Raw genomic sequence first — 18,918 nt, forward strand, 5'->3', positions numbered from 1 at the left:
CAGAAAATGTGGTACATTTACACAATGGAGTACTACTCAGCTATTAAAAAGAATGAATTTATGAAATTCCTAGGCAAATGGATGGACCTGGAGGGCATCCTCCTGAGTGAGGTAACCCAGTCACAAAAGACTCACATGATATGTACTCACTGATAAGTGGATATTAGCTCAGAAACTTAGAATACCCAAGACACAAGATACAATTTGCAAAACACATGAAACTCAAGAAGAACGAAGACCAAAGTGTGGAGACTTTGCCCCTTCTTAGAATTGGGAACAACACCCATGGAAGGAGTTACAGAGACAAAGTTTGGAGCTGAGACAAAAGGATGGACCATCTAGAGACTGCCATACCAAGGGATCTATCCCATAATCAGCCTCCAAACGCTGACACCATTGCATACACTAGCAATATTTTGCTGAAAGGACCCAGATATAGCTGTCTCTTGTGAGGCTATGTTGGGGCCTAGCTCTGCTGGGGCCTAGCAAACACAGAAGTGGATGCTCACAGTCAGCTATTGGATGGATCACAGGGCCCCTAATGGAGGAGCTAGAGAAGTACCCATGGAGCTATAGGTGGAACAACAGTATGAACTAACCAGTACCCCCCCCCATTCCACCAGAGCTCGCGTTTCTAGCTTCATATGTATCAGAAGATGTCCTGGTTGGCCATAATTGGAAAGAGAGGCCCATCGGTCTTGCAAACTTTACATGCCTCAATACAGTGGAATGCCAGGGCCAAAAAGTGGGAGTGGAAGGGGGAGGGGAGTGTGGGGGAGGGTATGGGGGACTTTTGGGATAGATTGGAAATGTAAATGAAGAAAATACCTAATTAAAAAAAAAGAAAGTTAAAAAAAAAAAACCTCATGATACAACTCACAGACAGTATGAAGCTTAACAAGAAGGAAGGCCCAAGTGTGGATGCTTCAATCCCACTTAGAAGGGGGAACAAAGTAATCATTGGAGGCAGAGGGAAAGAAGTATGTGGGTGGGACCGGGAAGGCAGAGGGAAAAGGAGGGTGGGATCAGGCATGAGGGAGACAGGAGAGAAGCCCAGAGGGCCAGGAGAATGAATGAGAAAATGCAACAGCAGGGGTAGAGAGTGGGGAAACCTCTAGAAAATCCCAGAGACCTGGGATATCAGAGCCTCCGATGACTCAGTGGGGATGACCTAAGCGAAATGCCCAACAGTGAGAAATGGAACCTGAAGAGACCATCTCAAGTAGGTAGCTATGTCCCCCATTTGAGGCATTGGGCAATCCACCCATCTTCAAAATTTCTAACCTAGAAGTGTTCCTGTCTAAAGGAAATGCAGGGACAAAAATGGTGCAGAGACTGAAGGAAAGGCCATTCAGTGACCAACCCAATGTGGGATCCATCCTATGCATAGGCACCAAAGCCCAACCCTATTGCTGATGCCATGTTGTGCTTTCAGATAGTAGCCTAGCATGGCTGTACTCTGAGAGGCTCTACCAGCAGCTAACTGAGACAGATGCAGATACTTATAGCCAACCATTGGCCTGAGGTTGGGGACCCCTATGGAAGAGTTAAGGGAAGAATTGAAGGAGCTAAAAGGGACTGCAACTCCAGAGGAAGAACAACAATGTTAACTAACTTGGACCCCTCAGAGCTCCTAGAGACTAAGACACCAACCAAAGTGTATACATGGCTGGTCCATGGCCCCCAGCACCTATGTAGCAGAAAACTGTCTTGTCTGACCATATTGAGAGAGCATATGCCTAATCCTGCAGAAACTTGATGCCCCAAGGATGGAGGATGCTGGTGGTGTGTACCCTCTCAGAAGCAAAGAGGAGGGTAGAAGGTGAAGAACTCAAGGAGAGGGGACTGGGAAGGGTGTCAACAATTGGAATGTAAATAAATAAAATAATTTAATAAAATGAAAACAAAAAGAAAGTGACAATTGCTTTAAATTCTCATCAATGTGTAGTTTTGCTTATCTTTTAAATTTTAACCATGATATGGAAGTGCAATAGCATTTTGTCATTAAAATTGCATGCTTTATCATATCAGTACTAATGCTCTCAGCCTCATTGCAGTTTCAGATGTGTGTAGGTATGTAAAAGTAGCCAGATGAAGTATGGGGCACATGAAGCATACAACATAAAGAATGCTAAACATTGTCACTGAGGAGTGAATTAGCTTCCAGATAAAATATTCATTGTGATTCCATGATAAGTGAGATTCATTCAAATGAGTTTATGGAGAACCTATTGCATAGTTGAATATAACAGAAACAAAATTAAAGGGCCCTGACTTCATGAAATATAAATTCTACCCTGACAAGATTCACAATAATTAAACAAGCAAAATTTACTTCAGATGAAAATATATGCTATAGGGTAAAATATAATAAACAAAGTTTAGACAGGAAGAACTAGAAAGAGATAAATATTTTCTTTCTCATTTTTGACAATTCCTTACATGCTTACAATGTGTTATAATCATATTGCACCACTTCACTTCTCTTGTTTACCCCTCTCCTGCTCTTAATTACCCTTTCTTCCCAACTATTCATCTTCTATTTTCATATCTTCTCTGTGTATACATGGGTCTGATGCAAGTATCCACAGGTGCCATGTCTTCATGGTTGCAATAGATATGTCATACCTAGGAGGAAGATTTGCAGAGTTCCTTCCTATCCTCCAGCTTTTGCAATCTTTCCACCATGTCTTCCACCAACTTCCCTGAGCCTTGAAGGGCCTTTATAGATGCCTCACTTAGGGCTGAGCACTCAACAGTAACTTATTTTCTGTATTTTAACCACTCACATATCTCTGAATTAACCTTTACCTACTACAAAAGAAGCTTCTCTGGCTTGGGCTGAGAACAGCACTGGTCCATTGGTATAAACATAAATATTGAGGAGCAGTTTGACTTCATGTCCATTTAGCAAAGCATCAGCAATATATTTTCCCCTAAAGCACGTATCTTCTTCAGGCAGAGGCTTTTAAAATCAGATTTACAGTTCAAGACATGAATTCTATCCTATGGGATGAGCTTAAAAGACACTAGAAAAGCAGCTGGTTATCCACAAACAGCCTTGCAACTATTGCAATAGAGGGTATATCTTCACTTGCACATCAATATATTTACCACACATGGTTCACAATTGAGAATGATCATTGATGGAGGTCCCCCCTCAAACCCTCAATAGCACATTCCAGGATTATGGATGTTAGCCCTCATGGAAGAATCTTCCTGTAAGTTCTACTTCAAAAAAAAATTGTGTCCCACATGCAAACCATGTGATAACTTCAAATATAAGGACTTACCATCTGTTCTGGTGGGTAAGAAACAGCAGTGATGACAACTGTATTGTTTGGGAAGGAGGTGGCAATTTGATATAAGATTATGAAAGCCTTTTAGATAGGCCTTCATGAATGAATAAGATTCAGCCAGAAGGAAATAGGTAGAAGAGTAGGGTAGGACATGGGTAAACATACAGAAGCTACAAATGAATCTGAAAGGACAAGTTTTGAGCATAGTAAAAATATTGTGTTCATTTTAGAGCACAATGGGAGAGAAATCAAGAAATATAGGTATGGTAGCTTATGGAACTTGAACCTATTTCAGAAGGCAACTCAGAGTTATAGAATAGGTTTGAACATGGATAGACCCAATCAAAATTACATAGAGGAACATTAAATTTGTAGCATCCCTCCACTTCCATCTCTTCCACCCCTTCCATCCTCTCTGATGGGGCAGAATCCTGGTTGAACTGCTCCCATGAAAACTCCATCTCCTGATCTATCCTAGAGAACCCACTGCACTCAGAGAAGTTGGACCCACTGCTCTCAGAGCAGTTGAGCAGTTAAGGAACCTCTGCACTTAGAGCAGTTGAGGACACATTGCTCTCAGAGCAGTTGAGGATCAGCTGCACCGAGGGCAGTTGGACAACAGTTCGACTGCCCCACTGAAGATCCAACGGTCTGAAGGCCTCCCAGGAGATCTACTGCAGCCAAGGTAACAGATCAGCAGCTTCTCTGCCCCTATGAAGAGCCCCCAGTTGGAAGGCCCCACAGGTGGTCTGATATAGCCAGGGCCACAGGCCTACCTGGAGACTTGAAGCAACCAAGGAACAAAAGAGGCAAACTCCAGACAGTCACCAAAGTATCCAGATGGTAAAAGGCAAGCACAAGACCATAAGCAATAGAATCCAAAATACGTGAGAATCATCAGAACCCAATCCTCCAAGCAGAGCAAGGCCTGAATACACCAACACACCCAAAAATCAGGAATCTGTCCTTAAATCCTATCTCATGAAGATAATACAGTCCTTTAAGGAGGATATCGATAACTCACTGAAAGAAATACAGGGAAAAAAAAAAAACAGGTAAGCAGGTGAAGGAATTGAATAAAGTGTTCCAAGAACTAAAAGTAGAAGTAGAAACAATAAAGAAAACACAAATGGAGGCAAACCTAGAAATGGAAAACCTAAGAAAGAGGTCAGAAATTACAGTTATATTAACAACAGAATACAAGGAATAGAAGAGAGAATCTTGGGTGTAGAAGATACAGCAGAAGAGATTGACACAACTGTCAAAGAAAATTTAAAACATATAAAACTCCCAACCCAAACTATCCAAGAAATTCAGGACACAATAAAAAGACCAAATATAAGAATAATATGACTAGAGGAGAATGAAGATTCCCAGCTCAAAGGACCTGAAAATGTCTTCAGCAAAATCATTGAAGAAAACTTCCCCAAGCTAAAGTGATGGCCATAAAGGTACAAGAAACCTATAGAACACCAACTAAATGGGACCAGAAAAGAAAATCTTCTCGTCACATAATTACCAAAACACTAAATGCACAGAGCAAAGAAATAATATTAAAAGCTGCAAGGGGAAAAGTCCAAGTAACATACAAAGGTAGACCTATCAGAATTTCACCAGACTTCTCAACAGAGACTATGAATGCCAGAAGAGCCTAGTCAGATGTTATGCAGTCTCTAAGAGAACATAAATGACAGACCAGGCTACTATACCCAGCAAAACACTCAATTAACATAGATGAAGAAACTAAAATATTCCAGGACAAAACCAAATTCAAACAGTATCTATCTACAAACCAAGTTAGAAGGAAAACTCCAACACTAAGAAGATACCTGCACCAAAGGAAGGACAAGATATTCAGCATCTCACACAAAGTCAAAAGCAGAGAGCCACAAGCACATAAAACCACCTACAAAAACAAACATCAGAAACCAACAGTCATTTCTCCTGAATATCCCTCAATATTAATGGACTCAACTCACCTATAAAAAGATATAAGCCAACAGACTGGGTTCACAAACAAAATGCAGAATTTTTGCTGCTTACTAGAAACACAGCTCAAAAACAAAGACAGACAAGATCTCAGAGTAACAAAGATGGAAAAAGGTCGTCCAAGAAAATGGTCCTAGGAAACAAGCAGGATTTGCCATCCTAATATTCAATAAAATAGGCTTTCAACCAAAAGTTATTAAGCATGATGAATAAGGACACTTCATATTCATCAAGAAGAAAATCCACCAAGATGAAGCTTCAATTCTGAACATCTATGCCTCAAGTACAAGAGTAAAAGAAATTTTACTAATGCTCAAAGCACACATTGAACCCCACACAATAATAGTGGGAGATTTCAGCAAACTATTCTCACCAATGGACAGGTCATTGAAACAGAAACTAAACAGAGACAACAGAGAACCAAATGGATTTAAAAAATATCTACAGAACATTTCACCCTAAAACACCCTAAAGCATTTGCTTATTCTTTGTATTGTTTTCTTTGTTTCTATTTGGTTGATTTAGGCCCTGAGTTTGACTGTTTCCTGCCTTCTACTCCTCTTGAGTGAGTTTGTTTTTTTTTTTTTTTTTTTTTTTTTTTTTTCTAGAGCTCTCAGGTGTGTTGTTAAGTTGTTAGTGTAAGATCTCTCCAGTTTCTTTACCAGGGCACTCAGTGCTATGAATTTTCCTCTTAGCACTGCTTTCATTGTGTCCCATAAGTTTGAGCATGATGTGTCAATATTTTCATGAAATGCCAGGAAGTCTTTAATTTCTTTCTTTATTTCTTCCCTGACCAAGTTATCCTTGAGAAAAGAGTTGTTCAGTTTCCACTTGTATGTGGGATTTCTGTAGTGTTTGCTGTTTTTGAAGACCAGCCTTAGGCCCTGTTGGTCAGATAGGATGCATGGTATTATTTCAATCTTCTCATATCTGTTGAGGGTTGTTTTGTGACCAATTATATGATCGATTTTGGAGACGGTGCTGTGAGGTGCTGAGAAGAAAGTGTATTCTTTTGTTTTAGGGTGAAATGTGTGTGTGTGTGTGTGTGTGTGTGTGTGTGTGTAATTTTAAGCATCAAAAACAATTGTAACATCCTATCTACTTTTTACTAAACATTTTGTGGTATTCTATGTGCTTTGCACAAAAGGCTTTAGTGGAGCCAAGGGAAAAATTGTTGTGGGGAAATGGAAATACTGAGTTATCTTTTGCCACTGTTCAGGGTTATGCCAAAGGATAACCAAAGTTGTGCAGGTTGTAAAAGAAAATATATTGAGGAAATACAGCTAAAAGCCTTGGTACCTTGATGGGTAGGTGGAAAGTGTGCTAATATTTCATCTAATTGCAATAGTATATATCTATTTGCCAGTAGGAGAACAGTAGGACAGTCCCCCTATTTTATATGGGAAAAAATGGGTTTTCCAAACTAAGTCTTTTTCTTTTGCCTTATTTTGAAATCAGCTTTGTCATTCACTAAGTTACTCCACATTGTATGTAACAATGATTTTTCAGATCTTTCAGACTGTCCTTGACCTGAGAGACTTCATTTTATAAGAACTATTCAACTACATTTTAAGGACAACTCTGCACTATGGTGGACATGTGAACAATACCATCCAGCAGCATCTATGAGGCACAGACTGATGAAGAACTTATCCCTAAATATAAAAGTAGCACTGTGGTATAAATTTTGTCAAAATAAGTTGGGACTACAGGAACACATGCATGTATTAAAATGGCATCAGAAGAAGACATTACTTGCAAAATAGCAGACATAAATGACCAGGAAAAGAGAAAAAAAAATCCTTCCCCTGAACCAACTAAAAAGGACATTTAACACTGTCAAGAAAGTGGCTCCACCAACCTTTCTTCACATCATCCAGTATACTAGTCAAGAGACTGAGGAAGAATTCTGAATTTTCATATGTCCATCTTCATGTTCATCCATCTACATTCACTGGCCATCTGGCCACCATTTGCTTGTTGGATCCTGATCCTGCTCTGTGCTTTTAGAACCTTCATGGTTTCATATCTTACTACTTCACTACAGTTGTGACACTGCAACTTGACTCCACTGAGGTGGTGCTAGAGACAGCAGTGGGGGCAGCAACAACAGAGATCCAACAGATGGCAAGGTAGATGATCCCTTTCTACTTTTGAAAGAAGTAGGAATCCTTAGGGATTTCTGCCTTTGGGGCTTCTTTGAATTTTCTTAAATTTCTGCTTCAGCCTTTTTAGATTCTTATAAACTTACACATTTACACAGAGAGAGAGAGAGACACACACACACACATGTGCACACAAGCACACACAGAGAGATTGCACGATATACAATATGTGTCTACAATATGAGAGTTGCTATTAGTAATTAAGATGGGATAAGACTAAAAGACCTTGCCTTTATTATTAAAGTTGTTTTTTGTTTGTTTGTTTATTTGGTTGTTTTTTTATAAGAACCACATAGCAAATTGTTTCTGTTGGAAGTACCCAATCTTGTAATTGTATTGTTATCCAGTTGGCACTGTGGAAAGATACACTGGCATGCTCTTCTATGTTTCTAACATTGAGCACTCGTTATACTTGCCTAGAGCAAGGCCTTTCATTGGCCCTTCTCTGTTTTGTTTTGCTTTATTCCTTAAGAAATGTACTTTCCATGTGGTCCTATGTAGACCAGGCTGGTCTCAAACTCAGATTACATCTCTGTGTTTCTATGCTAAAGAGTCTCTCCCAAATTAGACCAGCATATGCACATTTATGAAAAAAATCACACTAGAATTAAAGACCAAATAGCACCAATACCATGAATTCTTTTACCAAATTCTTTTAGCATAAGCTTATCAACTATCTAAACACTTGATATTAAAGAAGAGAGTAGAGTGATAATGATTTTATAATTAAGATAGGACTTTTGGGAAAATAGATTATACTTAGATTATACTGAGAATTCTTGTCTGGGAGAAGAAAGAGATTAGCATGGTATATGTATGAGGTACACCAGTTATACTTTTTCACTGAGTACAGCAACATTCTGATAGAACAGAACTCCTGACATAGTTAATGGATGTGTGTAGAAGAATATTAAGAAAACATACAACAGGAAGCAGGCCCAGGTACAGGACTTACCAATGAGGATATTGGAAACCTGAGTCAGTTGCTCAATTATATAAATAAATGTGAAAATAGTCCACTAAAAATAATTAGCAAAACACCTACTTTCAAGATTTTTCTGATTATCACACTGCTTAGGTGTAGAAAACCTAAAAGCTAAGAAAGAATTACTGGCCTCCATATTATCTACAAGACATCAAAGCTCTGAAAATTAAAAATGCCAGGATCACAGCTAATTTTTAAGGCCATGATGCACACTACCATACCTTATACAAGTCATAAATAATGTCTCTATTCAGGACCCTCAACTTTCTAAAAGTCTGTATGTTATTGACAGACACCAAGGTAGCCCCCACATGCTCACTCTTGTTAGCCATTGCTCATGCATGTCCATTTACTCAGTATACCCCTAATACTTGGTTAATGATACCGCCTACTTTCAGAGCTCTGAGTTGAAAGGAAGGTGGATTTGATCTTGCCAAGTGTCAAAGTAATGTACAGGGGAAGTGAAGCAAAGTGGCCCCAGTAATCAGCAGCAGCAGGAGCTACAAAGAAGGCATAAACCAACCTTCACACTTCTCACTTTAAATAAAGAGATTCTAAAGCAAAGAGTCTTGAGAGGCACAAGACAAAAGGCAGTGCCTGGGCAGAGGGAGCACCATATCAATGTATGTTAAATGAAAATTCAAACAAAATAAAACAAATCAAAACAGAATCAAATCCCATGAGGCCAAGCAGACATACCCAGAGGCAAATCTTTCCTCTTTTTAATAATTTTGCCTCTCTCCATATTTTATATGATCTGTTATTTTCGTCTAAATCCACAGTGCCTTGAGAAATGTATCTCCCCCTTGGGATCCAGTGGTAGGGCTTACCTGCAAATGACAAAATCATCAACTGCAATTTAAAGGTTGACCTAGCTTACAGGGCAGACCAAGTACTCTAGACCCTTCCCACGCAAAATTGATGATGACTTAACCAGTGTCTGCTGCAAGAAAGAAAATGAGAGGTAAGCTTCATCTGTTTGAGTGCATCGTCCCCTAACCAGTTTTCAAACACAAGAATAACTTACTAAATTGTAAAGACTCCAGACACTGAAGTACTTCATTAATTCATTCTGATCTCTGTTCAATCACATGTGGTTGTTTCAGATCATTGGTAATGTCTGTTAAGGTAAAGCTAATGCCAAGTATTCTCTAAAAAACTTGTGGTTGAAGCTGAGATACCAAAAGCACTAAGAGCCTTGCTCAAAATGTGAAGAGTTCTCTAAATTCAACCCTGGATATTCTTATAGGTTTGAGCAAAGGAGAATCTTTTACTTCAGTTAAACTCTAGTTCTCTAAGTAAAGTTTCACCTTGTTAAATACCACTTGGATCTGAGAGAAGGAAAAACAAAAGAGAATTTTCTTTTAGACCTCTATGGATGTTAAAGAATGAACAAAGGAGCTTCAAAAATGAAGTAGGCACTCTTTATTGTTTGTCTTCCCATTTGAGGACAAAGGAACTCTCGCTTAGAACCTGCTTATAAGTTGTTAAAACATATTTCTAAAGAGAAGTAGGAAATGAGAGAAAAGGGAGGGAGAGTCAAGAGAGACTGTCAGAATTAAAGCTGAAAGAAGACAAAGGAGTCAAGACCTGCATATGAAGACTAGAAACCATAGGCCCTATTTGGGAAAATATACTTAGGCTAAGATTAACAGACCCAGGATTTCCTACATAAGAGAAGAAATAGAACTTGTTGAATATCAGTGAAGTTGTAAATTATAAAGTACAGTTGGTCCTCCACATTCATTTGTTCCACATTCCATCAATCACAGATCAGAAATATTTGAGAAAATGTCGGTCCATACTGAACTTTTAAAGTCACCTTTTTCTTGTCACCATGCTCTAAACAGTACAGCCTAACAACTGTTTACTTAGAATTCACATACTATTAGCATAGGGAATCCAATCTGAAAAGGATTTGAAGTATCTTGAAGGGTATGATTCATTTATATACAAGCACCATGACATTTTATACAAGGAACATCATTAGCTGACTATCAATACCCAATCTTGACACTGAGGGGCAACTTTACTTGGTAAAGAAAAACAAAACCACACAGCCCATCTCTAAAACTCAACAGTAACATTAGCTCCACAAATAAAACTATAAAATGAGCAGTGTGAACAATTCCAGTACAATAAGACAAGTAACACAAAAAGTAAAATTCGGTGGACTATTTTTCTTTACCACAGAGGACAGAGAAAGTGATAATGGAGACAGACACAATTTTTACTCTGATTGAAAGAAAACAAGCCAGGATAATTTTGCCTCTACATTTATTTTCCAACCTACTATGCTTTTAGTGACCCAGAAAAGAGAGGAGAGGTGTGTAGCAGAGAATGCACTTAACATTTCTAATAGAATGACTTCAATAAACAGAATTGTGGGCTGACTGTCCAGAGACCCAGTCTCTACAATTCTGTCCCCTCTACAATTCATGTCTGAGCACAGGCATGCCATTAAACCTCTCACAACCCCAGTTACCTCATGTGTCAAATGAGAGCCTCGGTTCAGTTGTGTGTTATGTGCATGATGATATGTCTCGAATTGTTTCCAATGCCCCTACCATTAAAGTATCACATAAACCATAAAAACTTTTATACTTTATGATCCAGTGAGCTCATCTATGCATGGAAGAGGTCCCAACCCCCTCATACTTATGCACCCACAGAGAGGGAAAATGCAGTAGAAAGCAGCGATTTATATGAACTTAGAAGAAAACCAACAAGAAGGAAATAGTTGTTTGAAAATTAAATTGCCATCTACTTACTTCTAATTCATTCTAACCAAGATTGTGACAGAGTTGAGTCGCAGCATGAAAACTCTGTTGTCAAAAGCTCCATCGGATTTCTATCCACAACTTCTGCTTCAAAATCAAACAAGGGAAATTTTCTTTTGCATCTTTACATTTCCATCAGACATCACAGGAAAACAAGGATGAGCTCTACCACATGGTGAAGTATAAGCCAACAGGATTCCATTCTATACCAATGCATAGAAATTGCATTGACTATGTATCAAAAGATGGCCTAGTCGGCCATCAATGCAAAGAGAGGCCCATTGGACTTGCAAACTTTATATGCCCCAGTACAGGGGAACCCCAGGGCCAAAAAGGGAGAGTGGGTGGGTAGGGGATTGGGGGGGTATGGGGGACTTTTGGGATAGCATTGAAAATGTAAACGAGGAAAATACCTAATAAAAAATTAATTAAAAAAAAAAAGAAATTGCATTGACATGTAATGGACAGCTAATTTTATTTTTGGCAAGCTGAATATTATTTTTACAGGATAAGGAACAAGTTTAGACTCAGGATTGAGTGACAAACATTTTTAGAAAAACATATTAGTAAATAATTTATGTTATGGATGTTTTATGCTGCCTCTGCTAAATATGATTTTAGTTAGTTGCTTATCTGGTTGATTCATTGGGTTAGGTTTGCTCTTCGTAGTCTGTAAATTTGGGATACAAAAGTGGCTGCAGGTTACGTTTCCTCTCTTGGCAGTAGTGTGTCTATTCCTATACAAGAAGCATTGTATGTAGCTAAGCAATAATAATAGTAAAAGCTCAAATATACCAGGTATGTATTGTAGCCAAAGATAGCTAGAACCCATCAAGCTATGTTAGGAAAGAGCTGCAGTAGATTAGATAAAGCAAGGCACTAAACATGTTGATTGAGGTCCTGGGAGAATGGCCACAGCATTTCTTCAAGATACTACTTTTCATATTATTTATGCCAATGATTTAAACCAAAACACACTGATACCAGGGGCAGTGTTCCTCCCTAATCACTGTGAATATTCTAAATCCCCACCCAGGGAGGCTTTATAAAGGCATCTCACATATTAGATAAATAGGATTTCTTCCACACTGTAAATCAACTAACATGTCCTCACTGATTCACATGAAACCTTGAGATAGGCCCTAAGCCTGTACTTGTTTTTTTATGAATTAGTCTTAGCATCACTGACTTCCCTTCTCCCTCTAGTCTTCCCTGCCAGGTACTTAATGACACAACCAGAAACAGTTGAAGCTGTAAAATATAAGCAATATGGAGGACTCCTTTAGGAAGCCTACTTATAAACTGAAAATCATTTCAAAATGGACCAATTGATTTGTCAATAGAAAAAATAGAAAGTAAGCAACTGGAGTTAGGAGTCTGATGTATACTAAAGGTAGTCCAAGTGTAAAGAGACAATCAAGTAAATGATGTTGCATGAAGGTAAAGTTGAGGTTATTGTTTACATTTGACACAAAATAAATTCCACATAAGTGGAGACTTAAATATATAAGACAGGTTGGATGAAATAAAATTGTTAAAAAGATTACAGGGACAAAATCATTTTAAATAATTGTAAAGCAGAGAGAAGTCACTTCAAAATATAACACAACATTCAGAAATCAAAAGTAAAGGCACACGCCGGGCATGGTGGCGCATGCCTTTAATCCCAGCACTCGGCAGGCAGAGGCAGGCAGATTTCTGAGTTAGAGGCCAGCCTGGTATGCAAAGTGAGTTACAGGACAGCCAAGGATATACAGGGAAACCCTGTCTCGAAAAACAAAAAACAAAACAAAACAAAAAAAAGTAAGTAAAGGCACATACCATCAAGCCTAATGCCATGATTTCAATCCCTGGAACCAGAGCATGATAAAAGTAAGAACTGATTCCCATAATTTGTCCTCTGATTTCCACACATGCTGGGGTGTGTGCTGGCACATGCACAGGATGGAAGAAAGAAAGAAAGAAAGAAAGAAAGAAAGAAAGAAAGAAAGAAAGAAGGGAGGGAGGGAGGGAGGGAGGNAAGGAAGGAAGGAAGGAAGGAAGGAAGGAAGGGAAAGAAGGAAGGAAGAGAGAGAGGGAGGGAAGAAAGAAAGGGAGGGAAGAAAGAAATGAAAGAAATGGAGAAAGAAGAGGGGAGGAGAGAGGGAGGGGGGAAGTAAGAGAAAGAGGGAGAGAGAGGAGGGAAGTAAAGAGGAAAAAGGAAAACAAAATAAATAAAAATTCCTTCATGTCAAGAATATTCATGCGATTGAAAAACAATGAACCAAAAATACTTGTAACCAGTGTCACAAAGAATAGGCTTTCTACATATGAAATATCTAAAAATCAGTTGATAAACACCAACAGGACAGTGGAAAATTGTCAGGTGATGATAAGCTGGTTATTCCTAGGAAATAAAATACCAAATTTAGCATTGCAGTCACTCAATTTTGTCCATAATAAGAGGGAATGAAATTTCAAAACTCAAAGAGGTGACTTTTCACCTATCAGACAGGTAATGAAAAAGTTTTGCTAACACATTGTATTGATGAGGATATGAGGAGATAGGCCCTTATAAATTGAAAGGATGATGCCCTCCAGGTCCATTCATTTGCCTAGAAATTTCATAAATTCATTTTTTAATAGCTGAGTAGTACTCCATTGTGCAAATGTACCACATTTTCTGTATCCATTCCTCTACTGAGGGACACCTGGATTCTTTCCAGCTTCTGGCTATTATAAATTAGGCTGCTATAAACATGGTAACCCAATCACAAAAGAACTCTCATGATATGTACTCACTGATAAGCAGATATTAGCCCAGAAACTTAGAATACCCAAGATAAAAGATACAATTTGCAAAACACATGAAACTCAAGAAGAACGAAGACCAAAGTGTGGACACTTTGCCCCTTCTTAGAATTGGGAACAAAACACCCATGGCAGGAGTTACAGAGACAAAGTTTGGAGCTGAGATGAAAGGATGGACCATCTAGAGACTGCCATACCCAGGGATCTATCCCATAATCAACCTCCAAACGCTGACATCATTGCATACACTAGCAAGATTTTGCTGAAAGGACCCAGATATAGCTGTCTCTTGTGAGGCTGAGCCGGGGCCTAGCAAACACATAAGTGGATGCTCACAGTCAGCTATTGGATGGATCACAGGGCCCCCAATGGAGAAGCTAGAGAAAGACCCAAGGAGCTAAAGGGATCTGCAACCCTATAGGTGGAACAACAATATGAACTAACCAGTAACCCCCAGAGCTCGTGTCTCTAGCTCCATATGTATCAGAAGATGTCCTAGTTGGCCATCATTGGAAAGAGAGGCCCATTGGTCTTTAGATGCTTCAGTACAGGGGAACACCAGGGCCAAGAAGTGGGAGTGGATGGGTAGGGGAGTTAGGGGGAGGGTATGGGGAACTTTTGGGAAAGCATTGTAAATGTAAATGAGGAAAATAACCAATAAAAATGTAAAAATATAAAAGAATTGAAGGGCATACAAATGAACAGTATATGTACTAGAAAACAAGTTGGCCATGTCTATCAAAATTGAAAACACACTTATTGGGACCAAGAAATTCCAATGTCGATAATTTATTTTACTTAAATATCAATAGGTAACAAATTACTTATGTATAAAGATATTAACCAGAATTTTTTTACAGTAGTCACAAAATAAACCTAACTTATTCATAGAAAACTTGATTTTTTTAATTCACATTATTATAAAATATTTGCAAATAAATAAAAACATTGGACACCAAAATTAACCAGGAAATTGTTTATAAACTTTGGTAGAAACAAATAAAACTGTTCTTCTAGGATGCATCCTTGATGGATTGTTTCCATAATTCTACATGGATACCAAATCCAACTTTACTCATTTTATGCAAAATTGTGTAGCATGTGTATATATAGAGTTGGTTGAATATGTGAGTGTGGAACCCATGGGTATGAAAAACAAGTCTTATCAATATTGATGCATTATAAGTAAAACATGGTCTTCCAAATACATAATTTAAGCTGGAGAATAAGGAATATAATCATTGTAAAGTATACAGTATGCTATCGATTGTCTAAAAATTGAAGGAGAAGAATACCTGATATGTGCAAAGCACAATAATTCAGAGCATAGACACTGAAACTAGTTAGTGTGGATTGAAATTTTGGCTTCATCACTAAACAACTGTTATCTCTTTGATCCTCAGTGTCCCTGTCAACAAAGTATAGGGAATAAAAGTGCATTTCTTCTTGGTCTCCTTTGAAGTTAAAATGATTACTATGTTTTTATATCTTGGCAAGGAAGCTAGAAAGATGACTCTGCAGTTAACAGTACTGTTTCTCTCGCAGAGAACTGAGGTTTGGTTTCCAGTATTCACACTGTAGTTCAGGGCCATCCATAATACCAGATTCAGGGGATCTAGTACCATCTTCTGACATCTGTGGGCATCAGGCACATATATAGTGCAGACATACACATTCAGTCAAAATATTCATACACATAAAATAAATAGATTTACATTAAAATCTTTGAACAATATCTGACACAAAATATATAGTATTTAAATATTCATTAAATATATAACAGCAAAGACTACACCTGAGAGATTATATAAGAAGCTATATCTGGCTAAAGGATAAAAGTGAATACCTTTTTACAATTGAACCCAATTGTGTTTCCCAATACCTAGTCTTGCCTGACTTCATCTCATTCCTACCCAGTCTCTACTTTGGTTCATTACTTTTGCTTTTCATGACTTCCACTGTCATTTCTCACAGATCTTCATACACCTAGCACCTCGGTCACTTCATTTGCATTTAGCTTTCTACACTACTTCATGACTTCACTGTTCCCCTCTGCTGCTAAATCTGTCATATGCTTCTGACCCAATAAAAGTACTACATGTTCAAATTTTTCATAGACATTCCATGGCCTAAAATTCAAAAGGTTAAAATAAGAATGCCATCTAATTCCAAATCAATTCTTCACTGAGTTGAAAAGGGCAATTTGCAAATTCATCTGGAATAACAAGAAACCTACGATAGCAAAAACAATTCTCAACAATAAAAGAACCTCTGGGGGAATCACCATGCCTGACCTCAAGCTGTACTACAGACCAATTGTGATAAAAACTATATGGTACTAGTACAGGGATGGACAGGTAGATCAACCCACACACCTATTTATGGTCACTTGATCCTTGACAAGGGAGCTAAAACCATCCAGTGGAAAAAAGAAAGCATTTTCAACAAATGGTGCTGGCTCAACTGGTGGTTATCAGGTAGAAGAATTCTAACTGGCCTATTCTTATCTCCTTATACAAATCTCATGTCTAAATGTATCAAAGAACTCCACATAAAACCAGAGACATTGAAACTTATAGAAGAGAAAATGGGGAAAAGCCTCGAAGATATGAGCACAAGGGAAAAATTCCTGAAAAGAATAGCAATGGCTTATGGAGTTAAGACCAAGAATCGACAAATGGGACCTCATAAAATTGCAAAGCTTCTGTAAGGCAAAAGACACTGTCAATAAGACAAAAAGGCCACCAACAGATTGGGAAAGGATCTTTACCAATCCTAAATCCGATAGGGGACTGATATCTAATATATACAAAGAACTCAAGAAGCTGGACTCCAACTACTCAGCTATCAAAAACAATGAATTTATGAAATTCTTGGGCAAATGGATGTATCTGGAGGATATCATCCTGAGTGAGGTGACCCAATCACAAAAGAAGTCACTTGATATGTACTCATTGATAAGTGGATATTAGCACAGAAACCTAGAATACCCAAGATACAACTTCCAAAATAAGAAAATCAAGAAGGAAGACCAACTCATGGATACTTCATTCCTCCCTAGACTATGGAATAAAATATCCATGGAAGAAGTTGCAAAGACAAAGTTTAGAGCGAAGATGAAAGGATAGATCATCCAGAGACTGGCCCATCCAGGGGTTCATCCCATTATCAGCCTCCAAACACAGACACTATTACATATGCCAGCAAGATTTTGCTGAAAGGACCCTGATATAGCTGTCTCCTGTGAGGCTTTGCTAGTGCCTGGCAAATACAGAAGTGGATGCTCACAGTCATCTATAGGATGGAATACAGGGCCCCCAATGTAGGAGCTAGAAAAAGTACTCAAGAGCTGAAGGGGTCTGCAACCCTATAGGTGGAACAATATGAATTAACCGGTACCCCCAGAGCTCATGTCTCTAGCTGCATATGTATCAAAAGATGGCATAGTTGGCCATCATTGGGAAGAGAGGACCCTTGGTCTTGCAAACTTTATATGCCCCAGTACAGGGGAATGCCAGGGCCAAGAAGTGGGAATGAGTGGGTAGGGGAGCAGGGTGGGCAGAAGGGTATAGGGGACTTTTGGGATAGCATTTGAAATGTAAATGAAGAAAATATCCAATTTTAAAAAAGGAGGAAAAAAAAGAAGCTGGACTCCAGAAGATCAAACAAACCTATTAAAAAATGGGGTACAGAACTAAACAAAGAATTCTTGACTGAGGAATAACGAAGGGCTGAGAAGCACCTGAAAAAAATGTTCAACATCCTAAATCATCAGGGAAATGCAAATCAAAACAACCCTGACATTGCACCTCCCACCACTCAGAATGGCTAAGATCAAAAATTCAGGTGACAGCAGATGCTAGCTAGGATGTGGTGAAAGAGGAAGACTCCTCCATTGCTGGTGGGATTGCAAGTGGATACAACCACTCTGGAAATCAGTCTGGCGCTTCCTGAGAAAATTGGACATAGTACTGCCGGAAGATCCAGCAATACCACTCCTGGGCATACACCCAGAAGATGTTTTGACTTGTAATAAGGACACATGCTCCACTATGTTCATAGCAGCAGCCTTATTTATAATAGCCAGAAGCTGGAAAGAACCCATATGTCCCTCAACAGAGGAATGGATACAGAAAATGTGGTACATTTACACAATGGAGTATTACTCAGCTATTAAAAACAATGAATTTATGAAATTCTTAGGTAAGTGGAGGATATCATCCTGAGTGAATGTTCACAGTCATCTATTGGATGGAACACAGGGCCCCCAGTGGAGCAGTTAGAGAAAGTACCCAAGGAGCTGAAGGGGTCTGCAACTCTATAGGAGGAACAAAAATATGAACTAACCAGTACCCCCAGAGCTCCTGTCTCTAACTGCATATGTAGCAGAATATGGCCTAGTTGGCCATCATTGGGAGGAACAGCCCTTGGTCTTTTGAAGATTATATGCCGCAGTACAGGGGAATGCCAATGCCAGGAAGCAGGAGTGAGTGGGTTGGGAAGCAGAGTGGAGGGAGGGTATAGGGGACTTTCAGGATAACATTTGTAACGTAAATGAAGAAAATATCTAATAAAAATTTACATAAAAAAGAAACAAACTCTTGGCCCATCATACTCCTAATCCACAGTTAATACATTAGGACAAGAGTACTATGTTTATTCACATTTTTAAAGGGGTGATTTTTTTTCTAAAATAATAAAATTAACATTATAGTGTAACAAAAAAAGAATGCCATCTAATCTTTTCTTTTTCTAATTTCATAAGATAGAAACTTGATCATTGACTGTGTCTGTTGCATCACCATCCCTCAATCTTCTATACCTATTATTTTATCCTTATACATTCTTTCCTTGTTATTTGCAATTAAAGATATATTGGCCTTGGGTAGCCCACGTCAAACTTTGATATA

This window comes from Mus caroli, chromosome X, assembly GCF_900094665.2.
Source record: "Mus caroli chromosome X, CAROLI_EIJ_v1.1, whole genome shotgun sequence".
In the NCBI taxonomy this organism is placed as follows: Eukaryota; Metazoa; Chordata; class Mammalia; order Rodentia; family Muridae; genus Mus; species Mus caroli.